The sequence below is a fragment of the Triticum aestivum genome, chromosome 1B (genome assembly GCF_018294505.1).
Source record: "Triticum aestivum cultivar Chinese Spring chromosome 1B, IWGSC CS RefSeq v2.1, whole genome shotgun sequence".
Lineage (NCBI taxonomy): Eukaryota > Viridiplantae > Streptophyta > Magnoliopsida > Poales > Poaceae > Triticum > Triticum aestivum.
Window position 1 is genome coordinate 529,138,215 of NC_057795.1, and position 15,611 is coordinate 529,153,825.

A 15,611-nucleotide genomic window follows, 5' to 3' on the forward strand; every position below is an offset into this window, starting at 1 on the left:
TACTTCCTTGGAATCAAATTGCTCCCGAAGTGATTTTCCATGTTCTGAATCCATAGCTCTGCCTCCGGCTGAGTCTTCGGTTCAGAGAATATCAGTCCAACTTCATTCATCATCTATGGGGTTCAAAAGTTTTGGGATGAGATATGAGAGAGGCGGGGAGGGATATACACACAATACAAACAATAGTTTTTGAAGAAACAAGTTTTACTTTGTGGCTGTCGGAAAACATCAAACAAATGACAGCTCACAAATCGTTGTATCTAACGTAAGTGTGTAACAGGGGTTTGGTCTTCTAAAGGTCAAATCTCTTCAGATCCTTCAAGTTTTCGGAGTCTTCAACTGTTGTAGCTTCTAATACATGGTGAAATCCTCTTTACTCTGAAAGGGTCATCAATTCCTTCTTGGAGCGTCTTCAGTTGATCCTCCGGTTGATTAAAAGGGAAAAGGGGTATATTCTAACTATTTGAGGTGAGAGTGTCAGAAGAGATGAGAAGTAAGAGTCTTTTTGTAAATAGAGTTTTTGAGATATCCTGTCCTAGGGCTTTCCGATGTCTAGGGTCACGTCCTACAGTCAACATGTGCTCTGATACCATTTCTGTAGCGACCCGACCTCAGACGGTCAAGCCTCTGTGTTACTGTGCCATCCCTGGATCAGTATGCTGGCACACACAGTACATCAATGTATATATCAAAGTGCAATCACATGTATAAATAACGTAAAATGATATATACCTCATAATACTCAGCGGAAACAATCAAACGGGTGTGGAGTCCCATCAACGCCATCGGCAGGTTGAGTGTAGACCGTAACCCTGTATCGTAATTCTTACTCGTCGAGGAAATATCTGCAACATGATACGTTGCAGCCGTGTAGGTCAGTACATTGAATGTACCGGCAAGATCACAATAAAAAGAACAGATGATAAAACTATACTATATGCATTATGGCTTTGTGGCTCTGTATCTGAATTTTGTTTGCGTAAAAGCTGGTTTTATTTTACCTACATCAAAGGCAAAAGTGAAGTCTGTACTATGGAGTTTTCTATCATGACATGGTTCCGCCAACCGATGTCTCATAGCCCAAAATCATCATAGGTTGCCCACAATTAAGTTATCAGTCCAGTGTTGAGAGTTCTGAGATAGATCCAAGTCCAGAGGCTCAAATTGTCCGTAACCGGGGACACGGCTAATCGATTAGGTTTAAACCCTCTGCAGAGGTTTGTACACTTTTCCCGCAAGATTCGATCCCTCTCTTTACGTTCTCGTACTTCAGAGTGTTTGAGAACAAGATGACCGAAACATGGTCTTCCAAAGAGTTCCTCTGACCACTGTCCGGTACTCAACCCATCCTACCGTAGTTCTACATCTGCTAGTACCGTCCCAGCCAGAGTCACAACTAAGGTCAACCAAGCCAGAGCCCATAATGACTTGCGGTTGCACAGGTAAGCTTCCGGGCGTGAAGTATTCTTCCGTCTCTTTGAGTCTGGGTGAAGCTTTCCGCAAGATGTCATGGCGCTTCTCCATGCATCCCGGCCAACCACTGGTTTCTCCAGGGTGCCCGTCAACCGTCCTTCACCCAGTAGTGTGTATTGAATTCTTGTCTTGAGTCTTGAAGTCTTGAGGCCTTGAAGATGCAGTCCTTGCAGATTCCATCATGGAGTTGTCGTCATTGACGTAGAGCCTCCATTCTCACACCACTCCCGAGCACTCATACCAAACCCCGTCTACTATAGCGTAGCATTAAAATAATTAACGTCCCGGGCTTGGTAACAGGGTGATGGGTTCCTACCTCATGCATACTACTCAACTACAAGGATTTCAATAACACTACTGAGGGGTGGTTGTAAAGGTGCCACTAAATGCAATAAAACATAGGTAAGAAAAGCATGGTCAAAGTGAACTTGCCTGGTGATGTTGACGAAGAAGAATTATCGTTCTCAAGAAATAACTTGATAGACTACTCGTCACTCTCTGATGAAATCTATGTAACAAACATATCATTCACATAAGCACTCACACTAACAATCAAAACAAAAGGGAGAGTGAATAAGAATCCGAAGGAACTTCAAATAAAACTAGGGAGTCTTCTTCTACAACATTCACAAAAATAGTTTTGTCTAACGGAAAGTAAAACACTAAAATAACAGAGAATAAAATATAAATTTATTTAAGACAAAAAAAGTATTTTTTTTTCATAAAGCTATTTTGAAAGTATTTTCAATTGGGAGTTAAAACAGTAGAGAAATCCATTGCAAGTTATTAGCGAACTTGAATTGATTTCACGATAACAAAATAAAAATAAATATAAAAACTTGTTGAACACCTACTGTTTAACTAATAGAAACCAAACATAAACTTTCTGAAATATAAAATAAAATAATTTAAAAACAACTATAGAAAGGAAGTAGCTATAATTCGAATAGAACTAAAACAGAATTTGTTTTACATGAAATAATAAGCTAAAAATACTCAAACAATTTTGAAGTTTTTACCACTGGTAAATATGATCACTAGTGATCAGTAGAAAAAAAGAATCAAATAAAAATCTATTTTTAAACTCCCGGAATAAGCAAAACAAGCTTTAATTCAAATCTGATCTAACTCAATTTTTATAAATCCAAACATAGACAAATTATATATTTTTGGAAACTACAAGAAAATTGTGATCTAACGCAAAAAGAATCAGCATCATTGGACTTCTAGATCAAAAGTTATAAGCTAAACAAGAACGGAACTAAATCTGTTACGGAAATAAATCTGAAAACGAAAACGGAGTTACCTGTACGTGAGGTAGAGATGGCAGGAAGGTGACGGCGATGTGGAGGGCTGCTCCGGCGAGGGGGCGAGGTCGCCGGCAAGGGTGGGGGTGGCGGAGGAGGGGGTCGGCGCTTGGGGAGGTGGCGCTGGGCGATGGGGAGGTTCCAGGAGAGCTCCTGGTGAGCGTTTCTAGGCAGGAAAAGGAGGACGGTGGCGAGGAGGCTACGGGCAGGGAGGGGGCGTGCTGATGGGAAAAATGGAACGAGGAGAGGGAGGGGGTTTTATAGGCGGTCTCGGGAGGCGCTGGGATGGAAAGACGAGGGAGATCGGGAAGGTGGAGTTTCCTGTCTCCATGGATATGGAAAGCTTCTGTAACGTGAGAGGAAACAGAGGAAGGAGATGATCTCTTGTTGGGCTAGAATAGGAAAGTGCTTAATGGGCCAGGTTTTTCCTAATAAAAACGATTCCATTCCTATTTTTAAAATTAGGAAACTAAAACAATAAAAAGGGAAATCAAATCAATTCGGAATAAAGAGTTTTTATATACTAAAATTATCAGAAAAATAAAATGTAGATGATGAGCATTATTCCACGGCCAAAATAAAAACTTAAAAAAATGTTTTTCAGAAAATCCCTAAAGGCTTTATTTCTTTTTGCAAATAATTTTTAAATAAAAACTTTGGTTTTTCTTGGCTCAAATATTTTCAAAAATGCCCCTGATTTTGGAGGGTCATTTTCCTCCGCTCTTTCTTGCTTGCAAGAATTTATTTTTCGGGGTATTTCTCGGGGAAGAAAAATAGAGAAGCAAGTGCAAATATTTGAAAGAATTAAATTGCAAAACTCCGTTCAAATTCTTTATAGTTGAAGAAGTCATGTCATCTTCTCTCATTGATTTTAATAGGATGGATTTGAATTTACCGGAGAAGGGGAAAGTCATTTTATTCCCTCTCATTCAAAAGTTTTTGAAAAGGTTCAAATTTCACTCAAGTTTAATTCACTCAAGCAAACAAACAAACAATTCAATTAATTATATTAACATTCCAAAATTTGGGATGTTACAAGTACTCGCCTAAGTTTAAACAAAATCCTGCCGAGTGGTGAGCCAGCCTCCCACTCGGGGGCTTAGCTGCAGCATAGCGCTCGCCTAAGTTCAAATACAATGTGCGCTCCGCAAGGAGGACGAGGTGCAGGTCGACTGCTACCCTCTCCTTCTGAGCTACGCCACAAATAGAACGTACGCTCCGCAAGGAGGACGAGGCGCAGGTCGACTGCTACCCTCTCCTTCCGAGCTACGCCACAAATACAACGTGCGTTCCGCAAGGAGGACGAGGCGCAGGTCGACTACTACCCTCTCCTGCCGAGCTACGCCACAAACACAATGTGCGACCCGCAAGGAGGACGAGGTGCAAGTCGACTGTTACCTTCTTCTTCAGAGGTACGCCATGGAAATCCTACCAAGTAGAGAGCAGACCTCCCACTCGGGGGCTTAGCTGCAGCCCAGTGCTCGCCTAAGTTTTTGAAAATCCTACCGAGTGGAGAGCAGACCTCCCACTCGGGGGCTTAGCTGCAGCCCAGTGCTCGCCTAAGTTTTTGAAAATCCTACCGAGTGGAGAGCAGACCTCCCACTCGGGGGCTTAGCTGCAGCCCAGTGTTCGCCTAAGTTTTTGAAAATCCTACCGAGTGGAGAGCAGACCTCCCACTCGGGGGCTTAGCTGCAGTCCAGTGCTCGCCTAAGTTTTTGAAAATCCTACCGAGTGGAGAGCAGACCTCCCACTCGGGGGCTTAGCTGCAGCCCAGTGCTCGCCTAAGTTTTTGAAAATCCTACCGAGTGGAGAGCAGACCTCCCACTCGGGGGCTTAGCTGCAGCCCAGTGCTCGCCTAAGTATGACAAAGTACGAGTCGATTGCAATCTATGCTTCATCCTTACCTGCAAAAAAGCATTTCAAACAACAGCATATAGACCGAGCGAAAGACAATGTTCATTCGGAGGCAGATGCAAACGTATTCAACGTCAAATCCAAGTTCAGATAACGTCTTACGGAACCAGAAGTGCTCAGGCGCTAAGCCTGTTAAAGTTTATCGGTTACAAAAACCACTCGGCATACCGAAGAAAATTTAAAGCATCGAGCATAGAAGTTTTTTACCCCTGCTGTGGAGGGCTGGAAGGCGCAACGAACTCGTCCAGGTCAATTCCATCAGCGATCCGAGTGGCAGCAACGATGAAGGTCTCCATGAAGGATCGGAAGTCACGCTTCTTGGTATTGGCCACCTTGAGAGCTGCCAGTTTGTCCTTTCGCGCATCCTTGCAGTGAACACGGACCAGAGATAGAGCAACGTCAGCACCGCACCTGGCAGAAGACTTCTTCCATTCTTGCACTTGACTTGGAACTTCATTCAGTCGAGTTATCAGAGACTCGAGGTCGTTCTGAAGTGTTTCTCTTGGCCAGAGTATCGTGTCGATGCGCGACGTTACAACCTTCAGCCTTGCAATATAGTCAACCACAGCGGCAACGCGAGACTCGAGTCGAAGCACATTCATGGCGGCTTCATCCTTCACAGGAGAGTTGATAGGATCCAAGCCAGTTTCCACTCGACTAGTCTCCTCTTCAAAGCTTTGGCAGAATCCTGTGGATACGATCCAAGGATAAGTCAACATTTCTACAATAAGTCAGTGTTACCAGTCGGATATAAGGGGTTACCTTCAAGCATGAGGAACAACTTCTTGGCGAGCCCCCCCCCCCCAGATAAATCTCCAAGTCGTTCTTCTTTCCAGCCAGCTCACTAGCCTTATCACTCAAGGCCAACTTGTCACTCTTCAGTCGACTAGCATACTTGTTAGCCGTGTCGAGAGAAGCTTTCAGATTGGTATTCTCCTCTTCAAGTTTGCTGACGGAAGCCAACTTTTCTTCGGCGAGTTTGATCTTTTCCGAAGCTGCTTTCTGCGCCTCAGCGAGTTCAAGATCCTTCTTCTTCAGAGAGTCCCTTAGCTTGTCTGCAAAATAACAGTGAGATCAAGCTCGGGAGCGATCAAGGAACAAAGGCAGTCGTCGAAGTTCTCACCAAACATACCTTTTGCCTCCTCCTTTGCCTTCGTGAAGTTCTCTTGGACAAGCTTCAGATCAAGTTCAAGCTGGATATGCTTGTTCTCCAATTCAGTATAACGAGCTGCAAGCTCACAAGATTTCTGCGAAGGATCAATCGACAAACATCAAAAATAGATCACTTCCGAGTGACTAAGAGAAAAGGCGTAGTATTTCTAAGACTACAGCCGAATCTAAACATTCAACTATAGTCTCGGGGACTACACCCAGTGGGTGCACTCAGCGTGCCCCCAGTGGTTCTATCAGCTAGAGTCGATCAGTCGACCGAAAAAGACAGAAAGGCTAACCACCAACAGTTAGTCACAGTTCAAAAAAAACAGAGAGTGTTCTTCAGACCGTAGTCGCCTGCCAGCAGTCGACCACAGTCTCGGGGACTACACCCAGTGGGTGCACTCAGCGTTCCCCCACCGGTTTATGATTTGAATTAACCATATCGAGTAAAACAAGCAATGAGAAAAAGTTCAAGGCATTAAGACTATGGTCAACTGCCAGTGGTCCACCATAGCCTTGGGGACTACACCCAGTGGGTGCACTCAGCGTGCCCCCACCAATCTAGATATTCAACTGACACACCCAGTGGGCATACGACAGATACTAAGATTTTTAGAAAGAAAAGTTTTCAGGTATCATATCCTAACAGAACAGGCGGTGATCGACCAACCTGAACATTGCTCTGAAGGGCTGAACTGGCATCATAAGCTGCTTGACTGGCGTCTCAGATCGCCTTCACTTGCTCCATCATAACCCCCGCCTGGCGTATGGCTTCTCTAGCAGTGCTTGCTTGGTCTTCTGGGACGTGGTGGGTAGAGAAAGTGAAGGTTGATCAGCACTCAACGATGAAGGGCGAGCACTCGTCAGCGGCACCGCAAAGGATACGGCAGGACGAGTGATGTTGCCCCCCTCCGCAACCAATGTCTCAGGTGCTGATACGACCTGAGCTGTCTTGTCAGCAGACGCTCTCCTATTCCTCCTCTGCCTCAGTGGTTCCTCATCATCATCATCAGGAAGATCATTGACGATACTAGGTGGATCTATAGAAAAGATTCGAAGTTAAAAATGAAGATCCTGTCGACTGAAAACGAAACTACAAAGGTCATACCAGGGTTGGAAGTAACAACATCCTCCATCTCTTGATCTTCAGGTTTGGTCGAGGTCTCAGAAGTCACAGCACTGCAGTTCCAGAAATCAGTCAGTCAACGAACAAATCGACCAAGAGTAAATTCATGAGAAACAAGAAGACGCAAGTTACGTCATTACCCAGAAATAGTGGGAATCGCCATCTTCATCTTTGGCAAGGCCTTCGTCGGCTTTGACGGCGCCACTCGAGATTGCTTTGGCACTTTCTCAGTCGGTACCGGAGAGGTCGTCCGAGGACGCTTGGTCGACTGTACAACAGGCGCAGTCCCCTTGCCACGTTCGACTGCAGGGTCATGGACAAGCTTGGATCTCCTTTCAGAACGGGGAGGCGCGACTTCCTCCTCCTCTTACTCCTCCTCTTCCTCATCGGAATCACCATCTTCATCACCCTCATCGCCATCCGATTCCCACTCCTCTTGACTTTCACCTCCACTTCCTTCCTCCTCCTCAGTCGGTGCCTGCGCCCCATTGGGCATCAAGTACAACTCAGTGGTGGCCTGACAAACAACGAAACAAGACAAAGGTTAATCGACCGATTGGCAATGAAACAAAGTGAATGAAACAGGAGCACCACCGGGAGTAAATGGTCATACCGTGTCTAGTTGATAAGACTGGTCGAGTGGTGGGATCCTCCTAGCCCCACGAGGGTTATCTTTGTTCCCCGTGATGGCAGTCATCCACCTCTCTAGTGTGGCGTCGTCAACCTCCTCTGGATGGACCCGAGTGGTGTCCTCGGTACCAGAGTACAACCACATCGGGTGACCTCGGTACTGGAGCGGCTGAATGCACCGTCGAAGAAAAACCTCCAAAAGATCCATGCAAGTGACACCGTCGCGAATGAGTTGAACCACACGCTCCACCAACATTTTAACCTGAGCCTTTTCTTCTGGAAGTACCTTCAAGGAAGATGGCTTGTTCACTCGGTCCATGGAGAACGGAGGGAGACCAGTCGACTGCCCCGGCGTCGACTCGTCTTGGCAGTAGAACCAGGTTGACTGCCACCCTCTAACCGACTCGGGAAGGGTCATGGCTGGAAAAAGCACTCTTGCTCCTCATTTGGATCCCAAGTCCCCCACACATCTGGATAACCTTGGTCCTCTCATCATCCGGACTCGCCTTTTTCACCGTCTGAGAGCGACAAGTGAATATGTGCTTAAAGAGACCCCAGTGCGGCCGACAACCCAGGAAGTTTTCGCACAGAGACATGAAAGCAGTGAGGTAGGCAATGGAATTGGGAGTGAAATGGTGGAGTTGTGCCCCAAAGAAGTTCAGAAACCCTCGGAAGAAAAGATTCGGTGGCAGAGAGAATCCGCGATCTACATGAGTGGCTAAGAGAACACACTCACCCTCCAGCGGCTGCGGTTGCCACTCGGTCCCCGGAAGTCTTGCTGATCCATGGGGGATCAGTCCCTCATTGGCCAGATCGTCGAGATCCTTCTGGGTGATGGTCGAGCGGATCCAATCTCCTTGGACCCAACCTTGTGGCAGGCGGGACCGCGATGAAGATCCACCCCGACTGGTCGCTCTCCCCTTTGCTTTCACTGTCGCTGTAGCCTTCTTCGCTCGCTCCAAGGCCGCCGTCTTCTCCTTCACCATCGTCGCCGGCGAGGTGTGCGAGGAGTGGATGGGCGGAGGAAAAAGCAGGCGCGGCGGGCGAGATAGAGGAAAGTGGCGAGGGGAATGGAGACGCACTGTTCAAAAACCCCCGTCCGGCACCTTATATAAGGACACTTCCGAGTGGCTGACAGGTAGGCCCGGGCGATCCTGTCAAATCCCGAAACAGGCGCGTGCGCGATATGTGGCGAAAAAGTCGGCACGGAAATCGAGGCATCTTCGCCTTATCCCATCCGAGTACCGCGGCCCTCTCCACTTCGCGCGCTTCCCAAAATTCGGATCCCACTAAATCCGCTAACAGTAGAGCAACCTGTTAGGCGGCAGATTCCTTACGATCCGTCGCTCGGAAGTCCACCAAGTTCAAAAGTTCACTCGACAGAGGAAAAGAATGGATCAAGGCGACTGAAAGAAATGTTGATACCATCGCTAAAAAAGGTCATTGATCCAGAATGTGACATACTCAGAACACGGAAAACAGGTCGGAAAAATTATCAACTCCTTCCTCACTCAAACCTCGATCCATTTGGGGACTAATGATGAAGTCATGTACCTAGGGTAGGATCATGACCCTGTCTAAAGTACCCTACCCAAGGACATCTTTAGAAGAAGCTGCCTTCCAGTCGTCCAAGAGGGATTCCACTCGACAGACTTGAAGACACTCGACCATGAAGACACCCGACCATGAAGAGTCACTCGACCACTCTGTATCTAAACGGTCTGTAATTAAGTAGTCTTTATGGTCATGAAGACACTTTATGTGAGGCGTTACCAGTAACGCCAGACCTTAATGTAGTTTAAACCCTCCGCTACGTGTGCTGGCTGGGGTCTTGGCATCCTCTATATAAGCCACCCCCCTCCACTGGCAGAGGGGTTCGCACCCCTGTAGCTCATACACTTATAATCCAGTCGACCGCCTCCGGGTTCCGAGACGTAGGGATGTTACTTCCTCCAAGAAGGGCCTGAACTCGTAAATCTCTTGCGTATACAACTCCTCCATAGCTAGGATCTTGCCTCTCCATACTTACCCCCCATTCTACTGTCAGTCTTAGTACCACGACACTCGGACCCACATGTCATCCGCACTACAGCACCGTACAGTACAGCAGAGGATCTCAACCCGAAAAAGATATGGTCCCTGGTCTAAATGTTGGTAATTTGGTGTTATTGACAGGACTCCTTTTCATTTTTGTATGAACTCTATAACGTACTACCTCTGTAATTGAACTGTCAAAACGTGTCATATTTAGGAACAAAGGGTGTACTAGTTTAGGCTGCCATTCCTATTACTATTTTTTCGAAATTGCTAACTCTCAGGTCACTCAGGATGATTGATCGTTGATTTTTTTCACAATTGTTTTTGGAAATAAATTCTTGTACTACTCAAAAGCCTCCTCCCCCCTTCCACCTATATATAGAGGGGTAGAGGGAGGGCAGCCGCACCCATCTATGCCACGGTGCTGCCCTCCCTCTCCCTCGTAGTCCTTCTTCTCCATGAGGCTTGGTGAAGCCCTGCTGAGATTTCTCCACCACCACCGTCATCACGCCGTCGTGCTGCCGGGGGACTCGAGCTACTACTTCACCATCGCTTGCTGGATCGAGGAGGTGAAGCGTCATCAAGCCGTACGTGTGTTGAGCGCGGAGGTGCCGTCCGTTCGACACTTAGATTGGGAGTTCGCGGGACGGATCTTGATTGGATCGCGAAGACGTTCGACTACATCAACCGTGTTTCTTAACACTTCGACTTAGCGATCTACAAGGGTATGTAGATGCAATCTCTCCTCTCGTAGATGTCCATCTCCTAGATTGATCTTGGTGAGCGTAGGAAATTTTTGTTTCCCATGCAATGTTCCCCAACAAAAGTCACCTTCCCAGCCCGAGCTCAAATGAGCTCAAGTGAACAGTAAAATAAAAAAGAAAACTGTTTTTTTAAAAAACATTGACAAATGTTCTAAGAGCATGAAAAATAGATCATGAAATTACATTTATGAAAGTCATGGCAAAAAACACAAAATCAGTACTCCAAAATGCCTTTGAAAGTAGCATTTTTAGAGTATCGATTATTTTTTTGACACGCCTCCCAGGAATGTGATTCCAGAGTGAAATTTAGCAAGCTCGTAGAACACTTGTGGCGGAGCAGGGGGTAACTTGCTGGCGGACCGAAGCGCATCACGGCGGTGTGCGTAGACGACTGGCGGCGCGGTGCATCTGGTCGGGCGGGGGTCGGGCCGTGCCATATCCAAGTTGGCTGGGTGTGAGGTGACGACCGGAGTTTGGCTGGAGGCATGGTGGACCGGCGGGTTTGGCGGGGACTGGCGGCGGTGCGGTAGGGCATCGATGGTGGAGGCGGCATGACCTCACGATCAGGCGGGGTGACGATGCTGAGATGGCTCGGCCGGAATGGAGTTCTAGTGAGCAGCGAGCGGCGGATCACCCCTCTGCGGTGTGGTGAGTGGCGGTGCGCTCCGGATGGTGCCGGTATGGGAGTTCTTCGTGATGAGGCATGTTTAGCCATCACAAAGTTGTCCCTTGGAGTACGAGACAACCGTCACTGTCGGTCCTGGACATTGCCGGAGGAGTGGGTGGCCGTGGTTCTCCATCCAGGTCGGAGGATGGTGGTGTGGCTGTGCTTTCCCCCTTGCTACGTGTATGGCCGGTCGCCGGCCCTCGGCTTTGCGGCTAAGTCGACTAGGTGTTACAGTGGTGGCGATATGAGGCTATTTGGATGGTGTCGCCAAGTCCCTAGAGGTGTGGTGAGGTGTGAAGCGCGGATGAAAATCTTGGACGGATATCGCCGGGCTGGCGGCGGTGGCACCTGTGGTTCCCATTCCCCTCCTTGAAGCATCGTCGAAGCTTGTTCGTCATTCCCATCGCTCTCTTGGGTTGGTGGCTGTCTCCGGGCGAAAGCCTCGATTCGGTGGTGGATCGGCATGACGGCGGCGTCCTCGATGTCGTTCCTCCGTTGGGAGCATGGTGTTTTGAGACATGGTTGCTTCCTTGTTGTTCTTCTCCAGTGCTCGCCGATGTCCTTTCTTGATCCTCGGTGGTGCCATGTACGCCCACCGCCAGTGTTCCCAAGATGGTGTCTTCTTTGGATTGGACCAGGTCCTGCCATACACTTGCCACTTTCTCTTAGGCGCTCAGAGTGAATGGTGCATCGACAAGAGGAGCTCTGCGGAAGTTGGTGGTCTTTGGAGGTGACCGACGTTGGTCGTGACGCGGTGTTGGGCATGTTTGGTTGCCTGCATAAGGCCCAACCAGGCCCAGGTGAGATGAGTTTGGGCTGTTTGGTTGGCCTGGATACACTATTCAGCTTGCATCGCGTGAACTTTAAAGCACCATCGAGCCAGGCCTGCGAGCTATGCTCGAATCAGCAGTTTCTCGCGAGTCAGGCCTGAGCGAGCCAGGCGATGGGGGCTGCACGCGAGGAGCCACCCTCGAGAAGTCTCGTTGCTTCCCAAAGGCCGTCAGTTATTACCCTCACCTTCCCTCACTGCTCTCTCTTCCTTCTTCCCTCTCCCCACTCTCACCGACGGCGGCGGCGGCATGCAGCAGATCAATGAACAACAAGTCGACCTCCGACCACCTTCACTGGCATCCGCAGCAGCAGCACTTCGGTAATGGCGATAAGCTATAATTCTCCTCCCCACGTACTACATCGCATTCAATTCAAGTTTTGATTTGATCCATGTTAGGGGAACTAGGAATCATGGTAAACTTCATAGAAGCGAACATAACATCGTCATGACTACCGATACATAGGAGGTTCTAGATCCGGATTGAGTACAATAGTAATGGGATTAGGGTTCATCTTACATAGTACGCATAGATCTTAGCCTCGGACACACTGGAGGCAATTGGAGCGGCGGGTGGGCTTGGGCTTGGTCTTGGTCTTCTACTACACTACTGTCTCTTCTTCCTCGCCAGAGTCCACCTTGATTGGCATGCTTCGGTTTCCTGGCTTCGGCGCCCTCACAATCATGGCCACTGCATCCTCTTCTTCCCCTTCCCTGGCACAGTATTTGTGGTGAAGTACATACCGGGACGATGGTCATGTGGACGTTGGTACTTTCTGTACTTGGCCTAGTTTGCTCTCTGTCCAGCGTCGCCGGATTCAGCCTGATTCATGGCCCAACGGAGTATGTCGACTGACATAGCATCCTTCACTGGGTCAGGAATCAGTGTCTTCAACTCCTCGGCATCGCCTTGTTCACCACAATGTCTGGCTCTGTGTGCATCTCTTCCATGCTGCTGAAGTTTGAGCACACTTTCATGGTGTTCTCAAACTTGGTGCGATCACCCAGCGAGCACCCTAGAAAGAAAGCCTTCCATCCAATGCCCCAAGGGAAGGGGTTGGCGTTGGGGTTGGAATTGTTGGAGTTCATGGCGTTAGGTTGGAGGAAGAGTGAGAGACTGGTAAGTGGTGACCAGCAAGGTGGGTTAATAATGGGTGACCGACATAGGTTTTAATGGCGATGTTGCAAGGTTTATAATGCACATTATGACCCAGCCTTTGAACCTCTTCGTAATGCAGATCGACATGGAGAATAAGGGAAAGGAGCTGGTGCCATCGAAGGAGCGGGACAAGGGCAAGGATGATGTGCCACCCTCAGAGGTGACGCCCATGCAGGTGACGCCCGTCCAGACCTCGGGCAGGGACGATGATACGTCCATTTTGCATCATGCTTTTATATCAATATTTATTGCATTATGGGCTGTTATTATACATTATATCTCAATACTTATGGCTATTCTCTCTTATTTTACAAGGTTTACCATGAAGAGGGGGGCTGTCGGTAGCTGGAATTCTGGCTGGAAAAGGAGCAAACGTTGGAAACCTATTCTGCACAACTCCAAAAGACCTGAGACTCCACGAAACAACTTTTTAGATTTAATAAGAATTTTTGGGCAAAAGAAATAGGCCAGGGGGCCCACACCCTATCCAGGAGACAGGGGGTGTGCCCCTATCTCCTGGGCCCCCTGGTGGGCTTCCGGTGTCCATCTTCTGCTATATGAAGGGTTTTCCCCTGGAAATTTTTTTGGGCAAGCTTATGGGACGAAACTCCGCCGCCACGAGGCGGAACCTTGGCAGAATCAATCTAGGGCTCTGGCGGAGCTTTCCTACCGGGGACACTTCCCTCCGTGAGGGGGAAATCATCACCAACATCCTCACCAATGATCCTCTCATCGGGAGGGGGTCAATCTCCATCAACATCTTCACCAGCACCATCTCATCTCAAAACCCTAGTTCATCTCTTGTATCCAATCTTGTATCAAAACCACAAATTGGTACCTATGGGTTGCTAGTAGTGTTGATTACTCCTTGTAGTTGATGCTATTTGGTTTACTTGGTGGAAGATCATATGTTCAGATCCTTCATGCATATTATTACCCCTCTGATTATGAACATGAATATGCTTTGTGAGTAGTTACGTTTGTTCCTGAGGACATGGGTGAAGTCTTGCTATTAGTAGTCATGTGAATTTGGTATTCGTTCGATATTTTGATGAGATGTATGTTGTCTCTCCTCTAATGGTGTTATGTGAACGTCGACTACATGACACTTCACCATTATTTGGGCCTAGAGGAAGGCATAGGGAAGTAATAAGTAGATGATGGGTTGCTAGAGTGACAGAAGCTTAAACCCTAGTTTATGTGTTGCTTCGTTAGGGGTTGATATGGACCCATATGTTTAATGCTGTGGTTAGGTTTACCTTAATACACCTTTTTGTAGTTGCGGATGCTTGCAATAGGGGTTAATCATAAGTGGGATGTTTGTCCATGTTAGGGCAGTACCCAAGTGACAGTCCACCCACATATCAAATTATCAAAGTACCGAATGCGAATCTTATGAACGTGATGAAAACTAGCTTGACGATAATTCCCAATGTGTCCTCGGGAGCTCCTTCCTCATTATTAGAATTTGTCCAGGCTTATCCTTTGCTACATAAAAGATTGGGCCACCTTGCTGCACTTTATTTACTTTATTTACTTTTTGCTCGTTACTATTTATCTTATCACAAAACTATCTATCACCTACTATTTCAATGCTTGCAGAGGAAACCTTACTGAAAACCGCTTATCATTTCCTTCTGCTCCTCGTTGGGTTCGACACTCTTACTTATCGAAAGGACTACGATAGATCCCCTACACTTTTGGGTCATCAAGACTCTTTTCTGGCGCCGTTGCCGGGGAGCGTAGCGCTCTTGGTGAGTTGGACTTGGTAAGGAAACATCTATATAGTGTGCTGAAATTTCCTGTTACTTGTCACTATGGAAACTAATCCTTTGAGGGGCTTGTTTGGGGTATCTTCACCCCAACCAGAAGAGCAAAGAGATGCTCCTCAACCTACTGAACCTTATGAAAATATTCACTTTGAGATTCCTTCGGGTATGATAGAAAAACTGCTAGCTAATCCTTTTGCAGGAGACGGAACACTGCATCCCGACTTACACCTTATCTTTGTGGATGAAGTTTGTGGATTATTTAAGCTTGCAGGTATTCCCGATGATGTTGTCAAAAGGAAGGTCTTCCCTTTATCTTTGAAGGGAGATGCAATGACATGGTATAGGCTATGTGATGATACGAGATCTTGGAATTATAAGCAATTGAAGTTGGAATTTCACCAGAAGTTCTATCCTATGCATCTTGTTCATCGTGATCGTAATTACATATATAATTTCTGGCCTCGCGAAGGAGAAAGCATCACTCAAGCTTGGGGGAGGCTTAAGTCAATTTTGTATTCATGCCCCAATCATGAGCTCTCTCGGGAAATGATTATTCGGAATTTTATGCTCGGCTTTCTCTTGATAATCGCAACTTGCTCAATACTTCCTGTGCTGGTTCCTATATGCTGAAGACTATTGATTTCAAATGGGACTTATTGGAAAGAATTAAACGCAATTCTGAAGATTGGGGCTCCGACGATGGTAAGGAGTCAGGTATGACACCTAAGTTTGATTATTTTAAATCTTTTATGGATACCGATGCTTTCCGTGGATTTAG